Source organism: Candoia aspera, chromosome 13 (genome assembly GCF_035149785.1).
Source record: "Candoia aspera isolate rCanAsp1 chromosome 13, rCanAsp1.hap2, whole genome shotgun sequence".
Classification (NCBI taxonomy): domain Eukaryota; kingdom Metazoa; phylum Chordata; class Lepidosauria; order Squamata; family Boidae; genus Candoia; species Candoia aspera.
In genome coordinates, this window is record NC_086165.1 from 12,031,861 (window position 1) to 12,055,984 (window position 24,124).

The 24,124-nt window shown below is 41.1% G+C and overlaps 2 long non-coding RNA genes across 3 annotated transcripts in view; both read right to left on the reverse strand.

Annotated features, from left to right (window-relative positions):
- Positions 1 to 7,407, reverse strand: part of LOC134504723 (uncharacterized) — a 42,347-nt gene extending 34,940 nt beyond the window's left edge. Inside the window, exons 1-3 of one of the 2 annotated variants that reach the window (XR_010068669.1) lie at positions 7,284 to 7,407; positions 5,986 to 6,021; positions 4,658 to 4,741 (exon numbers count right to left, since the gene is read on the reverse strand). This is a non-coding gene — a long non-coding RNA (uncharacterized LOC134504723). Of the gene's footprint in view, positions 1 to 4,657; positions 4,790 to 5,985; positions 6,022 to 7,283 lie in introns of both variants that reach the window. The other variant, XR_010068670.1, reaches the window with a different exon arrangement.
- Positions 7,408 to 14,786: 7,379 nt separating this feature from the next.
- Positions 14,787 to 22,715, reverse strand: LOC134504687 (uncharacterized). Its single transcript, XR_010068668.1, has 4 exons — positions 22,628 to 22,715; positions 18,485 to 18,676; positions 16,738 to 16,903; positions 14,787 to 14,876 (listed from the first exon to the last, which is right to left on the reverse strand). It is a non-coding gene; the product is annotated as an uncharacterized LOC134504687 (long non-coding RNA).
- Positions 22,716 to 24,124: the final 1,409 nt, after the last annotated feature.

The window sequence follows — 24,124 nt, forward strand, 5'->3', positions numbered from 1 at the left end:
TCTTACTCAGTATTTTTTTCCTTCTGTAATAAATCTGGTTTCTTTTAAAATACTTCCCCTGTTTTTGTCTGTTAATATCTATATGTATAGTTTGAAGAATCAATTCTCTACTTTTGGCACTTTCCTATCTTTTTCATAGGGGTTTCTGGATAGATGCCACCTTAATTCTTGCAGCTACCTTCAACCTAGTGTATATTTGTACTTATCATTTCTGTCCATTTGATAAAAAATTCTAGTTTATTGAAAACAGATTTCTTCTACCCCAATTTTTTGCTTATTTTATCAAACCAGGTAAAATTCCATTCCCACCAGGTTCCTTGACATTTCTGTTCTCTTTCCTTAACTTATCCATCTTTCACAGGACATGTCTTTCTCTTATTAGTGAGTCACAAAAGTTCAGGACATGGTCACTTGTCTTTTCCCAACCTGGTGTCCTCCAGAAATACATTGTACTCCAACACACATGGAGAACATCAGGCTGGAGAAAGCTGAACTAAAAGCATCTCAGAAATAGCAATAATAACAGCTAGTAAGTCCTTGATTATTTCCATCACTCCTTCTAGGAGCAGATTGGGGAGGTAGATGCCAACAAAGTAAAGCCAAAATTAGAAAACAGAAGGCTCTCTCGGGAGATTTGTTTTAAAAGACAGGTTGACCCCAGAAGCGTAAAGAGACCAACAAGTCCAGTTGTTGACAGTTGGCTGGAAAACCAAATTGAAAACTGCAGCAGGGGAAGAATTAGAACAGCCTTTGGGGTGGCTATTCCCAAACCTGGGAGAATGAACAGCAACATTTTGCCACAGGACCCTAAGAAGCTGCAACCAGAGCCACAGTTGGCAGGGGGCAAACATGACCCACATTCCAAATAGCAGAGCTCACCAGTGCAGGTTGATTGCCTACCCAACAGTGACTTAAAGTACATCTCTTTCTACCATTTTTTTGCAACCTGGGACCCCACTGAACCTTAGGGAAGGATCTGTGCTAGTAGCTAATCACTTTCTGAATGTAACAGAAGGCAATGGTTTTAGTCTTCAAAGCCTTAAAGGGCTGAAGGCCTGATTATCTAAGGGGCACCTATCTATCTCTGAATCAATCAATCTGGGAGCCAGGACTAGCAGGAGAAGATGCCCTTCTTGACCCACAACTTGCTTTGCATGTTCTTAGGAAGCTCAGGCTTTCAAATACCTATTTTTGAGGCTTGGAGGCACAGACTTCTCCTATGCTCTTCCCAAGCCTAGGAATGCATTTGGTTTCAATTCCTTCTGCCTTCAGATACCCCTTCCTTTTTAGCCAGGCCCTTAAAAGTCTGATTAATAATGATTAAGGTAAAGGTAAAGGTAAAGGTTTCCCTTGACGTAAAGTCCAGTCGAGTCCGACTCTAGGGGGCGGTGCTCATCTCCGTTTCTAAGCCTTGGAGCCGGCGTTGTCCATAGGACACTTCCGGGTCATGTGGCCAGCATGACTCACGGAACGCCGTTACCTTCCCGCCGAAGCGGTACCTATTGATCTACTCACATTTGCATGTTTTCGAACTGCTAGGTGAGCAGAAGCTGGGACGAGCAACGGGAGCTCACCCCGCCGCGCGGTTTCGAGTGCCAGACAGATAGAAGGACAGTGTATAAATTGAAACAAGAAAGTTAACTAAATGAGGAGGGGTGGAGGTTGAGAGAATTAAAGCATGGCACTTGGAGACAATATTACAGTGAAAGCAAAGTTAGTTCTTGCCAAAAGTGATCCAACTGCCAATAATGGATCTAACTCAGAATTTTCTTGAAGCGGTCACAAATCTAAAGAGGTGGTAGACCTCTCTGTTCTAAGTAGTGCCCCACTTTCCCAGTTTCCAGCTGGAGGAGGCATCTGAATCCAAAGCTTTGTTTTGTTTTTTCCACAGTGGCATTGAAGCTGTAGGTCTCTGCTCTTCCACCCTTTTTTTAAAAAAAAAAATCTGGTGGTTTTTACAATATACTGTACTTACTCACTTTATTTATTTATTTATTTCGTCTGTATGGCCACCCATCTCAACAAGTGACTCTGGGCAGCGAACAATCTTAAAATAAATTAAAAACAATTCCTATCACAAATACAAAAATTAACTTTAGCCTTTTCATTCACCTAGATATTGACTATTGTCCTCTATCTGCTTTATTCCCTTTTTATTTTTACTTCATCCCATTTTTTAAGAATGAGTTTTAAACATTTACTCCAAGGAAGCTTATTTCTAAAGAGCCTTGATGGGAAAAAGAAAAGAAGTGCTTGAGCTAACTCTGGCCAGCCAAATCCCAGGAAAGGCTCTAAACAGTGTTTCTCAGCCTCAGCAATGTTTAAATGTGTGGACTTCAACTCCCAGAATTCCCCAGCCAGAATGGGAAATGGCCGGCTGGCTGGCTAGGGAATTCTAGGAGTTGAATTCTACACATCTTGAAGTTGCTGAGGTTGAGAAACACTGCTCTAAACAATGAAGATTGATGAGCTAATACCAACTGTGGATCAAATCTCAATAAGTGGGGATGATTTATTCGCTTTCAGTTACTAATTTGACCCCCAAATTTAATAGGAAAGTAACATAAAGATCTACAGAGCAATCATAACATGAGTCCTCCCATTTCTTCGAAAAGGAACTGTCAGATAACCTCCTGAACAGCATAGTCACAGAGGATCCGCGCAGGAATGTAATAGCCACTCTCTCTCAATCTGATCTGCTGGCAAGACACAACCTCATGTGTGTGCTGAAGGCACTTCACTGGCTGCCAGTTGCTCTGATGTGAAATACAAAAGTTGGTGATGACCTTTAAAGTCCTATAGAGATTGTGTCCAGGTCCCTCAAAAGAATGCCTCTTTCTATCTAATCCCCACCCCGACCTTTGAGATCATCTCAAGAGATTTACTGACAACTGCCAGACGTTCATCTCATGGAGCTCAGCATCAAGCCTTGTTTGTTGTTGTCCCAGTTCTCTGGGATGTACTCTACACCACATCAAAGGACTTCCTAGGTGGCTTTTAGAAACTCCTAAAAAACATATCCTTTTCAATGGAAGAGAATATATGTAGCCAAGGGTTGAACAGCAGTCCTTGGTGCTCTCTGAGCTTTGTTGTTCAGCTCAGAAAGCACCAAGGACACCCAAATATCCTTTTAACTGTTGCTTTTAATTGATATTTTTAATATCACCAGTTTCAAGTTTGTGTTTTATTCTTTTTCTCTTGGCTCCTCCTCCACTATATCAGCAGTCAGTAATATAAGAGGTTTAATAAATAACAGGAATGACATGGGTAATGGAAAACACACCACCTGCCTTTCACAAAGATGCTCATCAGAATTGTCAAGCCCCTATTATACCCTGGCTCCTGTTTCAGTGCTTTTACATGTTGGGTCCATAACAAGGCATTTCTCACATGCAAGCCTACCAAAAGGAAAGGAAGTTCACTGTATGTTTGTCAATTCAGAAAAAGTGTATGTTAAAAGTGAATAGGTTTGAATTATGGAATCTTTTGTGCAAATATGGGCTTGAAGATTGAGTTACAAAATGTGGTAAAAGTAGCCTATGATAGAAATAAAGCATGTTTAGAATAAATGGAATGCTTAGCAAGCTATTCAACATTGTATAGGAAGTTAGGCAATGATGTGTGATACTTCCTTGATGGTTTAATCTATTTATGGGTAAAAGTTCAAGGAATGTCTATGGTGATGGTAGAGTTTTGTTGGGTGGGAACATGATTGTACATGTGTTCTTTGTATGCAGCTGCTGCTGTGCTAACAATTGAGAACCTGAATGATTTGCAGCAAATGTTACAGATTTCATGATGCAACAAGGTCTATGGGTTTGAAAATGGATCAAGGACCAAGGTAGTTGTGTTTGACTGGGAAATTTGAGTAAGGTTATTCAGAAATGGTGAAAAACTAGAAGAAGTTGATGATTTCCATGCCTTGGTGTAATGTTAACTACAGATGGACAAAAGGGTAAATTTTAAAATGCTGAAATGTAATGGTAACATGTGGTCTCTTGTGAAAAATATGCGTTTGTCAAAAGAAGCAAAAACAGCTGTCTATAGGAATGTTCTTCTGCCCCCTTTGTAACATAGAAATGAGAAGTATGTCAGGGAAAACGTAAAAGTTCAATGCACTAGGAATGGAGTATAAGAAGTAGGTGTGGTAGAACAACAAGCAATAGTGTCAAGAGGAAATAGACACTGAATCAATATGGATTGAACGCAAAAGTGAGTGCCCAGAAGTGCTTTGAGATGGTTTGGTCACCTACAGGATCAAGTCACAAAACACATATATGAAGACCAAATGGATGAAGAAGAAAGGGAAGACTGAGAATGTTGCAGTTGGATGGAGTTGGTGAGAACCTGAAACCCAGAGAGGTGAGAAGTTTGAAGAAGAAAAGGCAACATGTGAAGAAATATATGGTGAAAGCAAGGATAGTTTGCAAGGATAGAAAAGAATGGAGAAGTATACCAAAGAGCGTTGGTTGGAGCTAAAAGTAATTTTAGCTATGTTTCCTTTTCTTCTTCTTACCTAATGCTGTTCATTTCTTTGGCTTACTATGCCTTACTCTTTTTCTGTGCTTGACCTAACACTGCTTACCCTGAATGGGAACAGTATGCTGGGTATGCACGTAACCTATCAAAATAAACCACAAACTGTGAATCAACTTACTCGTTTCAGGGCGGTGTCCTACATTCACCATTGGCGCCTCTCCCCCAGGAGCTTTTTGTCCTCCCCAAGATCCAACACTGTGATCTTCGCCAACAAAGACAGAATTAGTTACTTCCAGGCTGCAGCTTTCATCTATGGGGAAAGTTCCAATGCTATAATTAGATGGACAGCAATGCCCTAAATGTGCAGAGCAAGTGAGAGCGTATCTACCTTGCATCAGAACCATTCCAACTTTACTGAAGAGGGAGGGAGGGGCTACAGAAAGGATTTAAAGCAGTCTTTTGGGTCAGTGCACATATTTGGCATGTTGGGGACGAAAATGGCTATCAGAAGGCAAGCTGGTGGAGATGCTCCTTGCCACCTCCTTGAATGCCCCCCAAGATGTTCTCCATCACTCCAGCTTTCTTTGGCCTCTTTTTCCAGGCATTTACCCAAAGCCCTGGGCTGTAGCTCCTGCCGAATTTATTTTCTATGGGGCCCATATGGGAATAGAGGCATTCCTTAAATAAGGATGACAGTGGAGGTTGGTGTTTTTATTTTGTGGCTTCTGATTTTTTTTTAATTAAAAGAGTGCTTTTAAAAAAAATGAATCTAGAATGGGCCAAGGGCCATTTGGCTAGCTAATAGCATCATGTGTCTGTTCCAAATGGAAATGTTTTCATGCCAGCATGCATGGAATTTACACTTCGTAGGAATACGTGGAGCTACTTAAGAACAGGCAAGAGCTTTTTATGGACTTGCAGCAATCAACAAAACATTGAACATTGAAAACAAAAACAAAAGAATGACAACCCATGAGAACCCCCAAGAAAAGGGAAACATCCAGAAAATAAGTTATACAAAAGCAAAAAGGGGGGGAAAGTGCATAGTTTAGGATTATAAATAAATGCATTTGTAATCCCAAACAGATATAATTTTAAACCTTTTCAGTCTTTCTATTCAAACATTTTTTGTACAGAAAGAAGCAATCTAAGAGGAATTACTTTGCTGATGAAATTAAAACCACTTTGAATTAAAGGATTCAAGACTCTTCACAGCTGGAGTAATTCTTTACCCAGTGTTGTTGCCCACAGTAAAATGCCATTGACCCAACCTTTTGTCCAGCCAACCCAGAGGGTTTCTATAAGAATTATGACATTGCAATGGTTCCTGTTTACCAACAGGAGGGATTCCAGAAGTGGCTATCAGAAAATGGCAGAGATGATTTGGGTGAAAATGAAGGAAAATCAGTGGATAGATATTGCAGCTTCCTTTCTGAGCCCTGTCCCTGGTCGTAGAGAATACCCTGGTTCCCCCAAAGTGCATCTTAGTTTAGAAAGTCTACTTACCTAGTAAGACTGAGTCCAATCCCATTGTCTGCAAAACTAGAAGAGCAAAATAAAAAAGTATAGAATTTTTAAAAATTATACCATAATTCTAATTTGCCCCCCAAATACACACACATTGTTAGCACCACCGTCAGCATCAAGGAGGCTTCCAGAGAGACAGCACTTCTTCTTCCAGTTTAAAATACAAAGGTTGATCTGTTCTAACTATTTTCAACATCTGGATGAAATGACCACAAGGTCTATAGGTTTTGCTGAGAGCCAACAGTCAATCAAAACATGCCACTTTTGGCCAAACATGCCACTTTTGGCCATTTAGTCAGCCAAACACTAAATGCTAGCCAACCAAAAACTCAATGACTCTGTCCTGACCCCTTTGTTTCCCCCTTCTTCACAAAAATAAAAAACCAGTTCCCCCCCCCCCTCTTGTTTCTGGGCTCAAGACATACCAGTAGTTCTGTGCTTCTGCTCCTTTACCCAAGCCTGCTATTTCACCACTATGATGGGATTCTAGGAGCTGGGTTGCAGAGCTATCCAAGGAATGCAGCTTCAAATGCAACCAAAGGATAACTGAATACCATGGTATAAACTAATTTTAGCTACATTTCCTTTTTTTTCCCCTTGCCTAATACTGTAAATTTATTTGGCTTATCAGTTCTTAGAGAGCCAGTTTGGTGTAGTGGTTAAGGCACTGGTCTAGAAACCGGGAGACTGAGTTCTAGTCTTGCCTTAGGCAAAAAGCCAGCTGGGTGACCCTGGGCCAGTCCCTCTCCCTCAGTCCTTGGAAGGAGGCAATGGCAAAGCACTTCTGAAATCTCGCCAAGAAAACTGCCTACTCCAGGCAGTTGTCAGGAGTCAACACTGAGAAGGCACAAAAATAAAAGTAACATTCCTTACTCCTTTTCTGGGCTTGGCATAATTTCTGAAGCATCAATCACACCTTCAGAATGGAAGCTCCCACTCCAGGGGAAAAATAGAGAGGAATAGAGATAACTTACAACTGCAACCTTCTGAGCACACATTATTTGTGTAAGATGTCCCACTTCAAACTGTACTGAGCAGAGGTCTTTGCAAGATGTCTCATTTTGAGTGTGAAATTGATGTTTCAAGCATGAATCAAGGCTGTAGCTCTTCAAACAACCCATTTCACACTTGAAAGGGGGTATACGGAGAGGTTTCATGCTCAAAATGAGACTACTGCACACTCTTAGTTATATCAAGAGAGGCTTGGCTTCCTCTGACTGAGACAATATCTTTGACTGGTAACCTTCCACAAGTGAAGTTTGAAGTCACCTACTCACCAGTCTGGAAGATAACCTCTCCTTTCCTAGACCATGCACCATGGTCATTATTTGTGAAAGTGATGAAGCCATCAACAACAGCTGGAACTGGGCCATTTCAGGGTCAGCATCCTGATGGGGGTGGAACCTGAAGCAGAGAATAATCATGAACTGGGCAGAATTGGAAATTACTATACATGCCACAGGGAGAAGGGTGGGGGGTCATTCAAAAGCTAACCCACACTCAAAATACTTGAGCTGAAACAGAGCCCCAGAGTTCCAGCATTTCTGGCTATGTGTCTGCAAGCTGGAATGACTTCAAATATGCTGAGCTTATGTGACTGCATATTGTACTTCCACGCTAAAAATAGCAAGAGCTGGAATCATACAGTAGAAAAAGCATCTTCTGGACTGTTAAGCCCTAAACAATGGGAAAAGTATGCTGTCCTGGAAGTTGTCCTGGGATTCAGGAAACTCCCCCTGAAACTCTGCTTCTCCTTTCCTAGACCTCTGGATGCCATGGCAGGCATGGGTACTCCCCCAAATTTACAAGCACTGGGCTACTTCACATATGCATATCTCATTGCTAGATGTCTCTACCTGTGAATAGATTTATTTATTTATTTAAATTTGTATCACCGCCCATCTCCCCCAATGGCATCTGTGAATAGATGCCATTGGAAAAAGCTTTGCCTGATGGAATGAGCAAACTCCATCAGTGATATAATGTCAACGGCAGCTGATTCATGTAACAGTTATCTCCTTGATGGACCAACTCTCAAGTGATGGCTACATGTGTGGGAAGTAAGCCTTAGCTTTGCACATATGCTGGAGGGAGAAGCATGGGAGGACAACACTGCTAGACTGCTAGACACCAGAAGTGGCTCAAAAGCAGGCAGACAGGAAGATTGGGTGTGATACCATACCAGTAAACTGCAGTGTGATATACAGTAGACTCTCAATCGAAGCGAATATTTGTAGCTCAGGGTTGAACTGTGGAGTCCTTTGTGCTTTCTGAGCCTTGTTTTTTTTGCAGGCGTTTCATTGCCAGACTAGGCAACATCTTCAGTGCAAAGAGGGAGAGGGCCTTGCTCTCAGTTTATATACCGTGGCTTGCCCTGCTTGCCCCAAGGAGAGAACAACACCCCCACCAACACAAGCATTGCAAGCCACGGTATATAAACTGAGAGCAAGGCCCTCTCCCTCTTTGCACTGAAGATGTTGCCTAGTCTGGCAGTGAAACGTCTGCAAGAAAACAACAAGGCTCAGAGAGCACCAAGGATGCCACAGTAGACTCTCAGTTAATCGGCATCCATGGGGATTGGTAGATGCCAGATAAATATAGTTTCTGGTTGCTTGAGAGTTACTATTAAACCCTAATACCCACTAGATGGCGGCAGAGAGATACAGATTTTTTTTTTGCGGGTGGCTTGAGAGTGCCAGTTTTTTTCTGGTTGCTTGAGAGTGCCGTGTTTTTTTCCGATTTGATTTTTGTGCCGGTTGCTTGAGAGTGTCAGTTCCTTGAGTTCCGGTTAACTGAGAGTCTACTGTATCATGCTTTGGCCAAAGGCTATGATAATAGTGTTGAGGTTTTCCTACTAACAGATTAAGCTGCTATTATACCTAATCCTTTGGCCAGGTGAAGGGGTTGTATTTGATTGTCTCCTCTCACGTGCTTCATGCAAAATAGCCTGCGGGGAGGAGAGGACCTGCCCGGACTTGTTTTCTCACTTCCTCTTTTTTCTCTCTGTCGATATGTAGCCAAGCAAGGCTTGCTCCAAGGGAGCTAAGTCCTTTAAATATGTTTTGTTTTTTGCTTTTGCTTTCTGTAAATAATTTTTATAGAAATGCTTGGTGTGACTTTTTTGACCTCTCCTGGACTAAAGGCTTTCCCAGCATCTGCCAACAAATAGCATGCATAGTTTAAAAATGCAATTGAAAAATATAATTTGAAAATATTACAAAACCAGAATTGGGCATAAAATCAACACCTTAATGTTTTGCCCACCTTCTAGAATAGAACATGACAGTCAACCTTTTCATAAAACATATGTGACCATCTTTCAGACATGGTGGGCTATAATGTCCAGAGCTTCCAGCCAAGTGTTAGCCAACCTGGATGGGAATTCATTCTATGACAATATTTCAGTTGAAAGGTCATACTTGAAATTTAGCTGGGTTTGCATAACATGCTAGTCTAGGCCAAAATGGAGCTGCGTAGTTCATGATTCAGCCTGTTGAGGGAACCTAACCTTGTTGCAGAATGTTCTATGAATGAGGTCATTACATGAAGGCATAATATGTTTCATTTGTTATGCAAATGCAACAATTGTGTTTTGTTTACTTGGGTTTAGGTTATAGCATGTTATGTAAATCCAGTCCTTGAGTGACATACTAGATGCTAGAACAGAAACAAAATTTGATTTAGTTTTAATTTTCAGTAAAATTAAGTGTGTCGACATGATTAACAGATAAACATCAGGCTTTACCTCCCAGGCAGGTGAACTAGTTAGAAAACTGATGATACTCAGCTTTATATCTCCACCGCAGGTCGTCTGAGTGATGCCATGGACATCCTATCCCAGTGCCTGGAGGCTGTGAGGGCCTGGATGTGGTACAACAGGCTATGGCTCAACCCAAGCAAGACTGAGTGGCTTTAGGTGTTTGGACCTCCTGTTGCTGGGGTCCTTCCATCTTTGGTTCTGGATGGGGTGGCACTGCCTCAGACAGACCCAGTGTGTAACCTGGGGGTCCTCCTGGACTTGTGGCTCCTGCTTGAAGAGCAGATGGCAGTTGTGTCTAGGAGGGCTTTGCACACCTTTGGATTGTGCATCAGTTACACCTGTTCCTGGACCAAGAGACCCTGCTCACAGTCACTCACACCCTCATGACCTCCCATGCGGACTACTACAATGCGCTATACATGGGGTTGCCCTTGAAGATTTGGAAGCTTCAATTAGTTACTGGTTGTCACCTTTAAAGTCCTACATGGCTTGGGGTCAGGTTACTTAAGGGACCATCTCTTCCCAGTTGTTTCTACCTGTCCCATTTGGTCCAGCAGGATGGGCATACTTTGGGTCCTGTCAGCTAAGCAATGTGGGCTGGTGGGGCCTAGAAAATGTGCCTTTTCTGCCCTAGCACCCACCCTTTGGAACGTTTTCCCTCCAGAGATTAGGTTGGCCCTAGCCCTGCTGGCCTTTTGTAAGGCCCTAAAGGCCTGGGCCCAAGTGTGTGAGGGTCCTGTCTCCTGGCTGTGTGGATGATGGTTTGTTTCTCTTGGCTGCTATGTATTTTAATTTTTGCATATGTATTTGGTTTTTCTGTTCACCACACAGAGTCTTTGTCGAGATGGGTGGCTATATAAATTGACTAAATAAATAAATAAATCTTCACAAAAAGTCCAAGAACTTCAGATAAGTAATATTTCTTAGGAAAGTAAGAAGTCATATCATGGAATTTTTTTTGAAACCAAAAATTGTGTGCCAAAATGAGGAAGGGTTCTCAAGCTGCCCTATTGAACAGAGACATGACCTCAACTCAGAGAGAAGGCTGAAAGTCTAGCTTATCAGATATATGTATCAAAGACAATACACCAGTTCTCTTAGTCAACACAGCCCGTTTGATAGGATTTGCCAAAAATTCCTCAGTACAAACAGCAGTGACTCCTATTTTAATTGACAAGGCTACGTCAAAGTCTATATATTTATGTGTGTGTGTGTGTATATATATATATATATATATATACACACACACACACACACAGTGTGGGTTCAGCCAACCATGCCAGACCTTCATCAGCTGTCAGATGATAAAATGAATAAACTTTTAATTACCTTTGTGTTGCATACCCGCAGGCAACATTTCCCAAGCTACAAGGAGAACAGACCACATGTTTGGGCCTGAGAAATATATTAAGGAATCCTGCAAGTTCAAACACCAGCTTGCAACTTCAGAGAACCACACTCACAATGTTTCTACTAAGGTTAGACATTATGTCGGAGAAAGGGTGAAGTTCAGGGAGACAGCTGAAATCACGGACATCATGTGTTCTCAGCCGACAGCTTCGGAATCCTGCTGTACTACAGTTTAATTCTTTTAAGGTGATTATTTAACAGCTATAAATAGTTAACAAGCATAAATGCTCTTAATCTTCTTGCAAGGTTTTTCTTTTTTAAAAAAGCCATTTTAAAACATTGCAAAGAATCTCATGGCACCCTAACAATTAACACAATTGTTCTAAAGATTTCACACACGTTGCACACACTCAACCCAAAAAAGGACACAGCATAACAAATGTGTTGTGCTAAGGTACCGTGATTCTATGCAATATTACAAAAAGATCCCTTGGAGAAGAGAAGAGAAGAGAAGAGAAGAGAAGAGATCCATAGGAAGCTTTTTCTTCCTGAATGTTTCTATCAATTTAGAATATTTCCATTGGGGGAAAAAATAGGTACACCTTTTTCCTCTTTAAAAATTAAGGACAAAAATAATCCTGGGGGATGGGGAGTGAAAGGAAGAGATAAATTTATTCAGCTTAGGCTCACTGCCATTCATTCAGCTTTCTATATATGGACAAATTCAATCACCCCAGTCCAAGCAGTTCCTACTTCAACCAATTGACTGCATGATTTACACCCCTGGAAAGTCAGGTTTCTAAACTGTGCAGTGAGACTTCTCAAAACCACCCCCATTGTAGGAGCTTAGTCCCTAACATGGAGGTGGGGGGTACTACAGAAACATGGAGGGAGAGCAGGGGAGGACAACAGGCTTGTCTCTTCTCTCAAAGACAGAATTAATTAATCGTGGTCTGGGTGAAGAACAACAATTCACAACAACTATGATGCCTACATTCTGTCTGTTTTGGGTACAAGAACATAATCGCCATAGGTGTTATCATGCATGGCAAAGCATATGGCTTCATTGCAGGCAGGTGGCAAGATGGTGCCAGTGTTGGTAAGGACCACATTGAAATGTGCTTTGCTGTTCCACCTCTCTTAGAGGAAGAAGTAGTGCCTAGAGCATTGTAGCCGATGATATCTTTCACCAAAGTGGACATCCAAGAGAGGAACTGTAGTTCACACTCTCAGCTTGTTTTTCTCACCAGTAAGATTGGTCTACTACTTCTTGTGATTAATAAATCAGGTCTGTGCCCTTAATTTTTGGTATTTTGGGAGGAACTTTGCTTCTAGGACTCCTTTATCAGGAGGCCTCCCCCTCTACACACACACATCCTGCTTTTCAGCTAGGAAATGTATTTGGCGTGTTGAGTGGATTGTGATGCATCTCACAAATGGCTACTACTGCAGAGAGGCTGCTAGTCACAAAATACCAAAAACAGATGAGGAAGTTCCTCTTCTTTCTCCCTGTTTAATAATCCTCAAATTCAAAACCTCAAATCTTCTTTCTAGACTGCTTATTTGGGACTCTTGCAATCATTATCTATATTAACCCTGGAAAGTTTTTCCCCCGAATTAGCAACACCCCAGAGTCCAACCAAGAACCCTACAGGACAGCTGTATGGAACACATACTTAATTTTTAGATTGAAATCCTATGTCATTGACTTCTCTACTCTAAGGTTTAATTTTCACTGTCTAATGTTCTGTCCTGCTATGTATATGCTTTGGTATACATACTCTTACGCAAAAAGAGATAGTATTTTTGGGCTCTGAGCCCAAATAACACATTCTGAAAACATTTTGGCCAGATTCCTTGAGCATCATCTTGCATGGTAGGTGGAGTGCCAGATTTGACCACAACTGAACATTATGGAATAGTCGTCAACACATATTGTTGGAGACCACAACCGTTATTTATTATATTATCAAGCTATATATAAGTTTGCTATTTGGAAATGTCCCAAATCCTCTCATATTTGAAAGCCCAGAAGGGATCTAAGATTTGGCTGTAGAAGAAATTGACTTGATCCCATTTCTCTCCCCTACCCACCCCCAACCACAAGTCTTTTCAACTATATAAGCAGAGGAAGGTCTAAACTGACATAATCAGTTCACCAATTATCTTTCCTGCAGCATTTTGACCTCCAACTTTCTGTGTGGAATGCAATATAATTTTCATATAAGATTACAGTTCTTAGGAACATAAATCAGTAAGACTTCGTATACAACTTAGCTGGATTGAAACCCATGAGACTAGGCCATCATTTTTGGGGAAAATCCATATTGATGTAATTTTTAAATTAATATGATGATTTAGGTGTTTGGAAAGCTAACGAGTACACAATGAAGTTTCACATTGCACACCCTAATAAAATTGATCAGGCTGGATAAAGTCCTTGGCCTTTGGCCTACCTTTTATTAAACATCATCACTTGCTTCTAAAATTTACGTTTAATTAAAACATCTAAGAAACCCACGTTAAAACATGGCCACATACATTTAAGTGTTCCATCTATCAGTACTAGATGGCAGAAATTAAAATAACCAGGTTGATTAACAGGTACACATTGCATCACATCTGCAAAATTATTTAATTAAAATTCAAGCTTCCATTTGTACCAATAGATGGACACTTTCCATGATCCCAGACTCTTATCCATTACAACCAGAACCAAGAGCTCAGTTCTACCCTACAAGCCAAATGGGTGTGCACATCTGTGTGTATGCCCACACATATACACTGATTCTGTCATCTCTTCCCCCATTTTCTTAGTTCCCACAACAGAAAAACAACAATCCTAAAGATTTAACAAACTCTTTTTTTTAATCTTTATATCCCTTGATATCTCTTGCTAGATAAGGGAGATTTTATAAGAGAGGAAAGAGTAGACAGGTTAGTTTTATTTGAAACCCCTGTCCCCAAATGTACAACTTGATTCTACAGTGACTCACAACTTATCCATAACACAACCTGGGCAGACCAAGAAGATACATCAACAGCACAAATTTAGCATTACTAAATTCATCATTAATAAGCTGCTTATACCAAATCAGACTTTTGATCCAACTGACTCAGCCCTGTCTGTATTGATGGGATATTATTCTAACACTAATCAGGGGTAGGCAACCTGGAGCTTGCTTCTCTCCCCCACCTATTTTTACATCCCTGAAATTTCCAGGGTCAATTTCCTAAAATCGAATAGTTCAACAGAGATTTACCACAGCATAATTTTGTGCATTTTTTAATGAAACAAATGCTAAAAGATATAGAAAGCTTCCACTGATCTTAGCACAGTAATTTTATATTTAAACCCCCCCTTCCAATTATGAAAAAGCTGGCTAGAAAATTTGAGGGCCACCCTTTCCAGCAATCAATACCAGAACCCCTGGATGCTACAACATTGAGAAGGGAAAGTTGATCCCCAGCTGAAAAAGAAGAGATAATGCAAAGTTGAGAGAGCAGGGAGTTGACATCCAAAAATGGAATAGTGGGACACAAGCTCCTACCAAGAATCCATTGGTCCCATGTATGGCAACAGACCTTGAAAAGCAGTGATGGATAGCCAGGTTGTCCAAGTAAGCAGATAGGTCACATCTTGTCTCTTGCCCATATCTTCTGTGGGATGAAAATGCACTAGGTAGTTGCCCAGAATTTGCTGACCCAGATTCTTCAGCTCCATGATGGCTAGGTGGACAAAGGCGACATTTCTTTGAATCTGTTAATCCAAACAAGAAATCAAGACATGTCCAATTCCTAGAGGTTCAGATGCAAAAGAGTTAATGGAAAACCTACATCTGATCTGTCCATCAAACCTAAGCTTATCAATCTAGACAGTGGACAGAAATTGAGACCACAGGAACTCAGAAAGATCAAATTCTGAACAATCGGTCAGGAAATGGGCTTTAAAAAGAGGGCAGGGAAACTCAATTTTGCTTTTGTTTCATTATCTTCCACTGGATAGGAGAGGGTCTCTCTTTCCAGATTTGAACCAGCCAGATAAGCAAAGCCCAAATTCCCAGGGAGCTGTGATCTAGCAACCAATGGAAGCTAGATGTGAATTAGAATCTTAATCTTGTTTTATGGCAAATGATCTGAACTGTGTTTTCTTTGTGTGCCTTTGTTTTATTTTATTTTATTACTCTCCATTTGATTGTGTTCTAGGGGCGTATTCCAGAGGAGCAGCCACTGAAATAAGCTACACTGAATCCATTGTTACTTTCTTTCATTTCCTTTTCTCCTCCAGCTTTCAACTCTTGATAGTTCCTTAACTTTGATATACTTAATAAAGACTTTGTTTTCTTTACAGAATCGGCACTTGCATTCTGAAAAGACACTCTCCCCATTTGGGCTAAGCTAAAGAGAAAAGGCAGAGGTAGCATGCCACTTTCCCCTTCATAAGTAAATCCATGTGGAGAAGGACTTTTCCCTGAAATAAAATGGATGCAGGCAGCCTAGGCAGAAGGCTCTCCCTGGAAATGTAGAAAGCTACACAAGAGTTGTGGGCAGAGGACCTATTGTTATTATTTTGTCGTTTTTAATCCTAATGTGTAGGCTGCCTTACTTCTGCAACTGAGGCAGCATACAAGCTGATTAATGAATGAATGAAACAAACCTGGGGCCTAGTTCATCACATCCCTGGGCATGCATGTGCAAACTCAAACAATTACTCCCTGGAAAGATTTTGCAGCAAAAAGGGGGTAAGAAAGCACAAGCCATATCAGGACAAGCATGCCCTCACTTTTATCTGCCCTCCAAATGTACTGAAGCTGAAAAACTGGCAGTGATTGAACCCATAACAGGAATCTTCTCTCTCTCCTTGAATAAGTATATTTCATGTCAAAAGTCCAACCTCTGCTCTCATGTCTATACCATCTACTATCTCCCCCATAAAAAGGTAAAGTGGTCTTCCTAGTTTAAAAAAAACAGTACCCTATTGTTGATTAACCAAAACAATTCAAAACAAGCCACAGATCTAATTATTACCTTCCCCATGTCTCATCTACTATGGATACTTGAGGATGAGAGCTTTTTTGCACAATGGCCATGACCTCATTTAAACTGTTTAAGAAGCTGTCCAGATGATACTCTCTGCGCTCTGTAACTCTCCCACCTTTCCTCACCAGTTCAACCATTTTTACTTCCAGACAAAAAAGATGTTCAGATGGAAAATAACAGATCTGCAATCAGCTCCTTTTAATTGTCAATGTTAGAAGCCTAGCCTTTGAAAAGACTCTATTCAGACAAAGCCCCATGAAGATCAATCAATGCCAGAAGGCACAGTGGGCTAAAATGGGAAGTCAGTTGTTAGTCCTTGGAAAATAAATCAATTGTAATTGTTCACTAGACGACTTGACCCATGCAACCAGTGTTTTCCAGGACTTTCAATAAAGTGGAAAGGGATCAAATCTCAGATAAAGCTTTCTATGTTACCACTTGAAAAGTACTTCTCTCTTTTGCAAAAGGAGTGAACTTCCCCCCCCACACACACACAAAAAGAGCTGAAGACACTCAGTGGTACATGCTCTCTTGTTCTCCAAAGGAGTGTGTAAGAAACAGATTTTTTTTTTAAATCATACCATCAATTTTCACTTGGTTGCTCCAAGGATAGGGTATTAGTATGCCCTCTTCAGCTGGAAACATGGAGTAGATAGTGCTGGCAACAGTGCTTTCACCAACTGGTCACTTCATCCATCTGACCCAGAATGATTCCTTTCAACACTTCAAACCCATAATGGGGCACTCCTGAGAAAGGGTGTGCAGGGCAGGAAGAATGGAAATAAATTGTGCTACCTTTAGATCTTTTCTACAAGGTCTCTCTTTGCCACTTAAAATGTCAATTGCTATTTAAAAATGTTAATCCATATGCATTATAACTTCCCATCTTTCTTTATAGCCATTATTTCAAATTCCATTTCAGCTAAGTGCCTCTTTTAAAAAGTGGCACTTAGACCCTTAAGATGCCCATTTTTCTTTGCCAAGAGAATGAAAGGAAGAACAGTAGCTCAGAGAGAAGGCATAGCTTTTGCCTGCAGAAGAAATAAGGCCATCATGAGATAAAAGGCTAAAGTAGCCAAGTTCTTCAGTAGCTACTATCAGACAAAATATTTCGTGGGCTGGTGGGCTCATAGGGAATTTTGGGACCAAATCAAGGGTAAGACTATGTCCATTTCTATCAGGAACCAGAAGTCTCTGAATTGTCTAGGAAGACTCTCCAAACACCCTCTGCCCACGAGTCTAGGTGCAAAACTCTCAACATTGGTTCCCCTGTTCTGGAAAACCCCACCAGAACCTTTCCTAATCTTCCAGCAATAAAACAATTACAGTAAATCAGTCAGCTTCTTCTCATGACCCTCAAAACTATTTGTCTGAGGAAGCTGCCTTGCTCTACATAACAATAAGGCTATCCCAAGCTTTGCAGAAACTTAACATGTCTGGCCTGGAAGAGCTTCCAAATCCAGAATAGAGAAAGGGGCACCACCACAGAAGGAAAGAACGGAAAGGAGTAGATCTGGTTTCCTAAAGGTGGCTACACAGAGGCTACTGAGCCTGGACAGCAGGGGGAGCTCAGAAGACATAGAACAGAAATGGGGAATGGGCAACTATGCCAATTTTGTTGGACTACTGATCATGCTATATGGCTCTGATGGAATTTGAACAGCTAGAGGGATGTACGTTTTCTCTCCCTTGTACTGGGGTTTTGGGAGAAGGCATTTTAGACAGCAGGATTAAACTGGCCTGTTTTTACATTTCTGATACCCCGTCCCCCAACTCTGACCAGCCAGTTTAGAAGAACTGTAACAAAAGATATAGATGACAAGAAAACTGATTCAACCGTTATCAAAAGTTGAAGTTAGCTTCTAAGCAAATGTAGCCACTTATCTGTAGCAGACACTGACCTGCAAGAGATCAAACAGTTCTTAGCTTTAATCTCAGCAAGGAAGATATCCAAAGACCAGCTCCAATTTTTACAAGATCAGTTCTTCAGCCAAACATTAGCTAGTGATAGCTAAAATGAGAGACTGCCCTGACTTTCTAACTTTATCAAAAAGTGATTTCTTATTTTTAAAGAAAGTTAAAGGCTTCCTAGAAATATTAGAGAGCCTAGTCTTGAATGTTATCATGTTGATAGGGAGATAATGCTCAGCATTACCTTCCTGATCTGCCTTCCCAATACCTTGAATTTTAACTTCCATCAACCCCACTTTGGGTGGGGAAGTGTACCATGCAACTTGTTAGCTAGGAGATACTGCACCTTGTCTCTGGAGCTCTCTGGGCTAGGGAAAACTGATTTCAAGAAACAAAAGATAAAGCTGAATATTTTACCTTGATATGAAAGCAGGAAGAAACACCTTTGATCCAGCCACTGGTAGCACTGACTCCAAAGTGAACACCTTCATATGCTTTTAAGTCTTTTGCTGCTGTTGCCAACCACGTTGCACCATTCCCTAGAGACAGCATTGCACCTTCTTTAGTGTAAACTACCTCACCTCCAAGGATGTTCACCACAAGGACTGTCTAGAGGAGGAGAAAGAGGTGACACAAAATGACCACGAAACTCAGACTTCAATAATCAGCCTAGTTCTGGATGCACAGAGGTGTAACCATTCGGCTGATTTTAGGCAGATGGAACACACTCGCTTTATTTAGGAACTTTTAAAAAACGTGCAGACAAATAATGATGCCCACCATGATTTCATTTATTACATTTCTCAACTATTCAACCACCTCAGGTTTTTGTTTGGTTGTTGTTGTTTAGCATATAGACATACAGTAAATTGGGATTTGCAGATCTTTATCAGGGGCTGAAGGTGCACTGCAGAGTTAACAGTTAACAGATCAGATGGAAAAAAATAAGCTCACCAAATACTCAAAGAGTCATAGAATTGGAAAAGACCTCAGAGCTTATATAGTCCAACCTCCAGCTTAATCTCATGTTAATTTTAATAATGGGCTTCCAAATCATCTTTTGTTTCAAAGTGAACTGGTTCCCACAGTAGTCAATCATGGGTCTCTGCCTCCAAAACCTGCCTTAATCTCAAGTGGACTTTAAAAAATACGTGCATAAAAGTATACTGGATAGCGTTCTCACACCTGAGTGCCCTTTAGGTCTCTTAGGGCTTCAGCTAGTTTCTAAGCTGTGAAGACTGAGCAATGACACCACCAGAGTGGTCTGTGTATGTATACAGGATGTGCATGTAAAATTCTTAACAACTACATACTCAGCATCTCATTCCTTTGGGGGGGGGGAAATCCCAGCTGTAGCATTCAGCTCCTCTCAATATGCAGTTCTGAATTTCCAGTAAAGCCATTTTGCTTGGCTCCCTGACATAACCCCGCTTGACAAATGTGGCAAACCAATGAGGATCTCATGTTCTAGGAAACAAAGGCTTAGAGGTCAAAAAAACTTAGTTCCTGTATCAGGCAGCTTCCCTCACTATGACCCAGAGGAGAAGCAAGTTTATTTTCTTTAGAGGACTTCAAGTAAAAATTGGACAGCTATTGTTAAAACCAACCCTGATCTCATGCTCTTTAATTAAACAGAGGGTTGGTTTGATTAGAGAAAGATCAATAACTCCATTCATTAGTGACTGGAAACCCCTTGTGGACTTTTTGCTGAAAAAAGAGAAAAATGAACCTGTGATTTATGGGTTTGAAGATTAGAAAGGGTAGCCGATGATAAGGAGATTATGATGTAAGCTTAGACAGCGAGGGTAAAATATAAATTACAACCGCTGTCAAGAAGATCGGAAGCCACTTCTTTAGAATCTTTCTTTTCCCCTTTCTGTTTCTGTTTCTATATTTCTTTCACTTTCTTACTTTTCTTTATTCTTCTTTCATTCAAAATCTGCACTGTTTTTAATTCTGTCAAAAAACTTCATTAAAAATTATTTTTTAAAAAATTAAACACAGGGTTGGACCCCACAGAGGACCTTCCTAATTTTGCTATCTTGCAGAAAGGGAGTCAAAGGAAGTAATCCTTGGAAGAAGCGATTCAACAGGCAACCTCACAGCAACAGATAATTAATGCCACCTGGATCCAAACCAGAGTTCCTCAACCAGGGTTCCACGGCACCCTAGGGTTTTGCAAGAGGTTCCCTGGGAGATTTATTTTTTAAAAAATTCAAATTCAGGCAACTTCACATTAAAGAGGCAAGTTTTGTTCTTTATTTTCAGTTCAAGAACACGGTTAGTGCACATAGACAGGCCTACCCATGAAACGAATATAATAATTTTGTAACTTCTGGCCGATATTTGAGCCTGAGTGTGCGGAGGTTCCCCAAGGCCTGGAAAATATTTCAAGGGTTCCTCCAGGGTCAAACGGTTGAGAAAGGCTGATCTAAGCAATGGTTTCGCCAGTTCTAGAACAGCAGCAACCATGGACCCAACCCAGTTCACTTCAGTTATCTCACACAAACGGAAGAAATTGATCATAATGGAACAGTGAGAGGGAGACAGCTCGGTATGTACCAGCAAGGCGTGATAGTAAAAGACTTGGGCTTGTGAAGGGACCATTTCATTTGCACCTTGGTAGTAGAAGTAAGGAGTACAATGAAACTGAGAGCTTCACTTCCACCAACTCTGAGGAACAGGAAAGAGGAATCTCTGCTAGAATAAGTCACCGAGTGCAATGGAAATCTGGACAGCAACACAACAGTTAAGGAAAGGGCCAGGAGCTGTCCATGGTGGTGCTACAGTTTTCAAGATTCTTCCCCGGTGGAAGAGTTTGTCGTAACACCAACAAACTACAATCACACAAGGTGCCGAGTGACAGAGGTCAACAAACATTACTGAAAAGCCTTTATGTTGCTATATCTGAATATCCTGAGAACAGCCTTTTCCTAATTTGGTGCCTTCCAGATACTCTGAATTACAACTCCCATGATGCTGAGTAGAGATACAGTAATGGGGGCTGTAGTCTGACACAGCCAATCCATTCTCTGGCACAAATGAAACCCTCCTCCACCTCTTTCCTTAATCACGCTCTCCTTTCCCCTTTGTATCTCCTTCTAGATTGTAACACCTTTGGGGCAGGAATTTTAATGCTTTACAGAACTCTTAAGTTCTATTCTACCATTAAAAAGGTAACAAGGCAGAGAAGAGATCCAGTTTAATTGTCAAGGCATGTTGGCAATCATAAGATTTTTTTTTAAAATGGAATGCAAATAAAACTACTGCAGGAAAATAATTTAATGTGGAAGAAGACGCATAGCTGCATCTACATAGCCCACAATCTGGACCTGAAAAGGAAGTAGAGAAGCCCACAGAGGATAAGGCTATCTATGGCTCAACTGTCATAACAACTATATGTGACCCGTGGGATCAAAAGCTGAATGTACTTGTTGCTAAGGAACATAAGCAGGTGGCTGCTCTCACAGCCATGCTTGGCTTGTGAATCAGTCAGAGACATTTGGTCAATCACTGAAAAAATAAAGCATCTGCTGGGTCGACCCAGCAGGGTGCATAAGAGTCAGAGATCCCAGCTTCCCACCAAGTAATGTTCTCCTGTAACCCAGGCCAGCTTTGCGGCTAGCAAAAGCAAAGCAGGGTGAATTGACTTATTGTGCCACCCTGTAGTCTGTTGGTTTGGCTTAGTGTGATGTGTGAAACTCAGCTACTATGGTCTGTAAACCATGGTTTTGAAGCTCAGTGTGCCATGTGAATCTAGCCATTCATGGCTTATTCAGTTAAGCAGCAAACCCCAAAAAGCTACAGCACAGTTTGAGACATTTTCCTCTCAAGCGCTCCAAAAACAGGCTTCTGGGCTGTCAGAGACAAGAGCCTGACCATGCTGTCCAAAGGAAAACAAAGCTAAACTAAATGCTGCTAGATAATTAAAACCAAGGGCAAAAACCAGGGTGTGTGAATCAGCTTTGGTCCAATCCAAATCATTAAACTGATTTGATCCATCAAACTGATTTGCATTTACAATTCAAGTCAGACTTATGATCCAGACCAAACTGATTTGATCTGATCCAGAAAAATATTGCATTTTTATTCAAAAGCATTCTGTTCACTTTGACTCACTAAATCCATAATTTGATCTGAAAGTTGATTTAATTGAAATACTCCAAACTTAATCTCTGAATCAAAACTTTACCCAGCCCTAATGAAAAACTGGACAGAAACAATTTCAGAAACAGAATTAGTGCAGTTCTGTTCCAACTATGTAGAAAGAATCTATATTCTAAAATCTGCACATCCAGACACTATTTCTGGTCAACAAAGAAACAATAATACATGTACACATAAAATTTAAAGAACAGGATCACATTCAAAGAGGCTAAGCAAAAGCTAAAATTGCACAATACACTGGACTAAGCTAAAATCACTTAGCCTTAAAGTAATGTGTAGTTTGACCCTTATGCTTATGTTTGGAAATCTAGTCATATAGTGAGCTATTCTTGATTTAAGCAACCTACACATTCAAGAAAGGCACACATAAAAATAATCAGTCTGTAACATTACCTGTACTTCAGATGCAGGATGAACTTGCTGCACAGAAAATTCTTGAGAAAGCGTCTTGTCTCCAGGGTTAAGCTCTTGGCTACCGCATGGCATGGAATTCATCTACAAGGAGCTGAGTATCAAAATGCTCTGCAACCATCATCTGAGCAGAACTGGCACCAAGAATCCAAACATCGAGACCACAGCTCTTCCAAAGCCTTTTGGAGTTGTGGCCATCAAACTGGAGTTTCCAAGCTGGAACCTTTCTGCCATGCACTTCCAATATGTCCCTTTCACCACACCCAGGAACATTTTGCCATAGTTTTTTACATCAGCTCCTTCAACAGCTTTCCTGTAGAGACAAATTGGAGAATTTGGACAATGCTCAGAGCCCATGTGCCAAGTTCTACCACCCTCCAAGAGGATGCTGTGGATATGTAGAGTGATTGGCTCTTCAGATCATCTGCAAAGATCACAACCCCTAGAAGGGAAGCAAGATTTGTCCCCAGATAGGTAAATAGTGTGGGGGAGATGGGCGGTGATAAAAATCTGATAAATAAATAAATAAAGTAGATATAGTACAAGGCAGTCAGCCCAACTTTGGGGCACTCCAGATGTGTGGGTCAACTCCCAGAATTCCCCAGCCAACTTAGCCAAGAGCTCTGGAAGCTGAAGGCATACATCTGGAAGTTACCAGGATTGGAGAAAGCTGCTACAAAGGTTAAAAGTACCAAGCTGCAATTCAGAATGTTCCCAACTTGAATTTTGCTGTTGCTATCACTGCACATTTACCAGATGGCCAGGCAATTTTCTTGACAACACTACAGAAGTGGTTTGTTGCTACTTCTCCCTGTTTTTTCTTCCATTTTCTAAGCTAGCCTAAAGTCCCAAGGGTTCCTAGTGGTCTCCCACCCACGACTGATCAGGTCTGTCTGCTTAGCCAGCATTGCCTAGAAGCCTAGGAGTAAATTGTGCTAGGGGTATTTCTTTTTCCTTGCTTGACAAACCTTGTGGCTTATTTTGTACAGTGCATTAAATCATAATGTAGACAGCATGCTTTCTGGCCAGAGATGAGGGGTTAAGCCAACAACTGTGATTTGAAAGCCCTTTTTGCCCTTCTGGGAAAACTTCAGTTAGAGCTCTAAAGTTTCAATAGGGCAAGACTAAAAAGTGTGCAATTTGCGTTTGTAATGCTCACTCACAAGAGCTTACTATTACATCTGAATAAAGATGGTTGGCTTGGCATTGTGTGCAAAACAGGCCTGTGCCTTGCATCCACATTAAAGGCACCAGGCAGCCCTTCCTAAAAATAGAGGCTGAGAATCAGGATCATCTTTAAATACCAAACACCAACTAGCTGAAGTTGGCAACCTTGGGGAACTGGCTGTTGGAGAATATAAGCAAGCACGCCCAGGGGCTCTTTTCAAATTCCCGTGGATCTCATAAACCGCTCCCCTCCGGCTCTCCCAACACCCCTAACAACTTTCCAGGGGAGCTGGACTAGTCATTTAAGCCGCC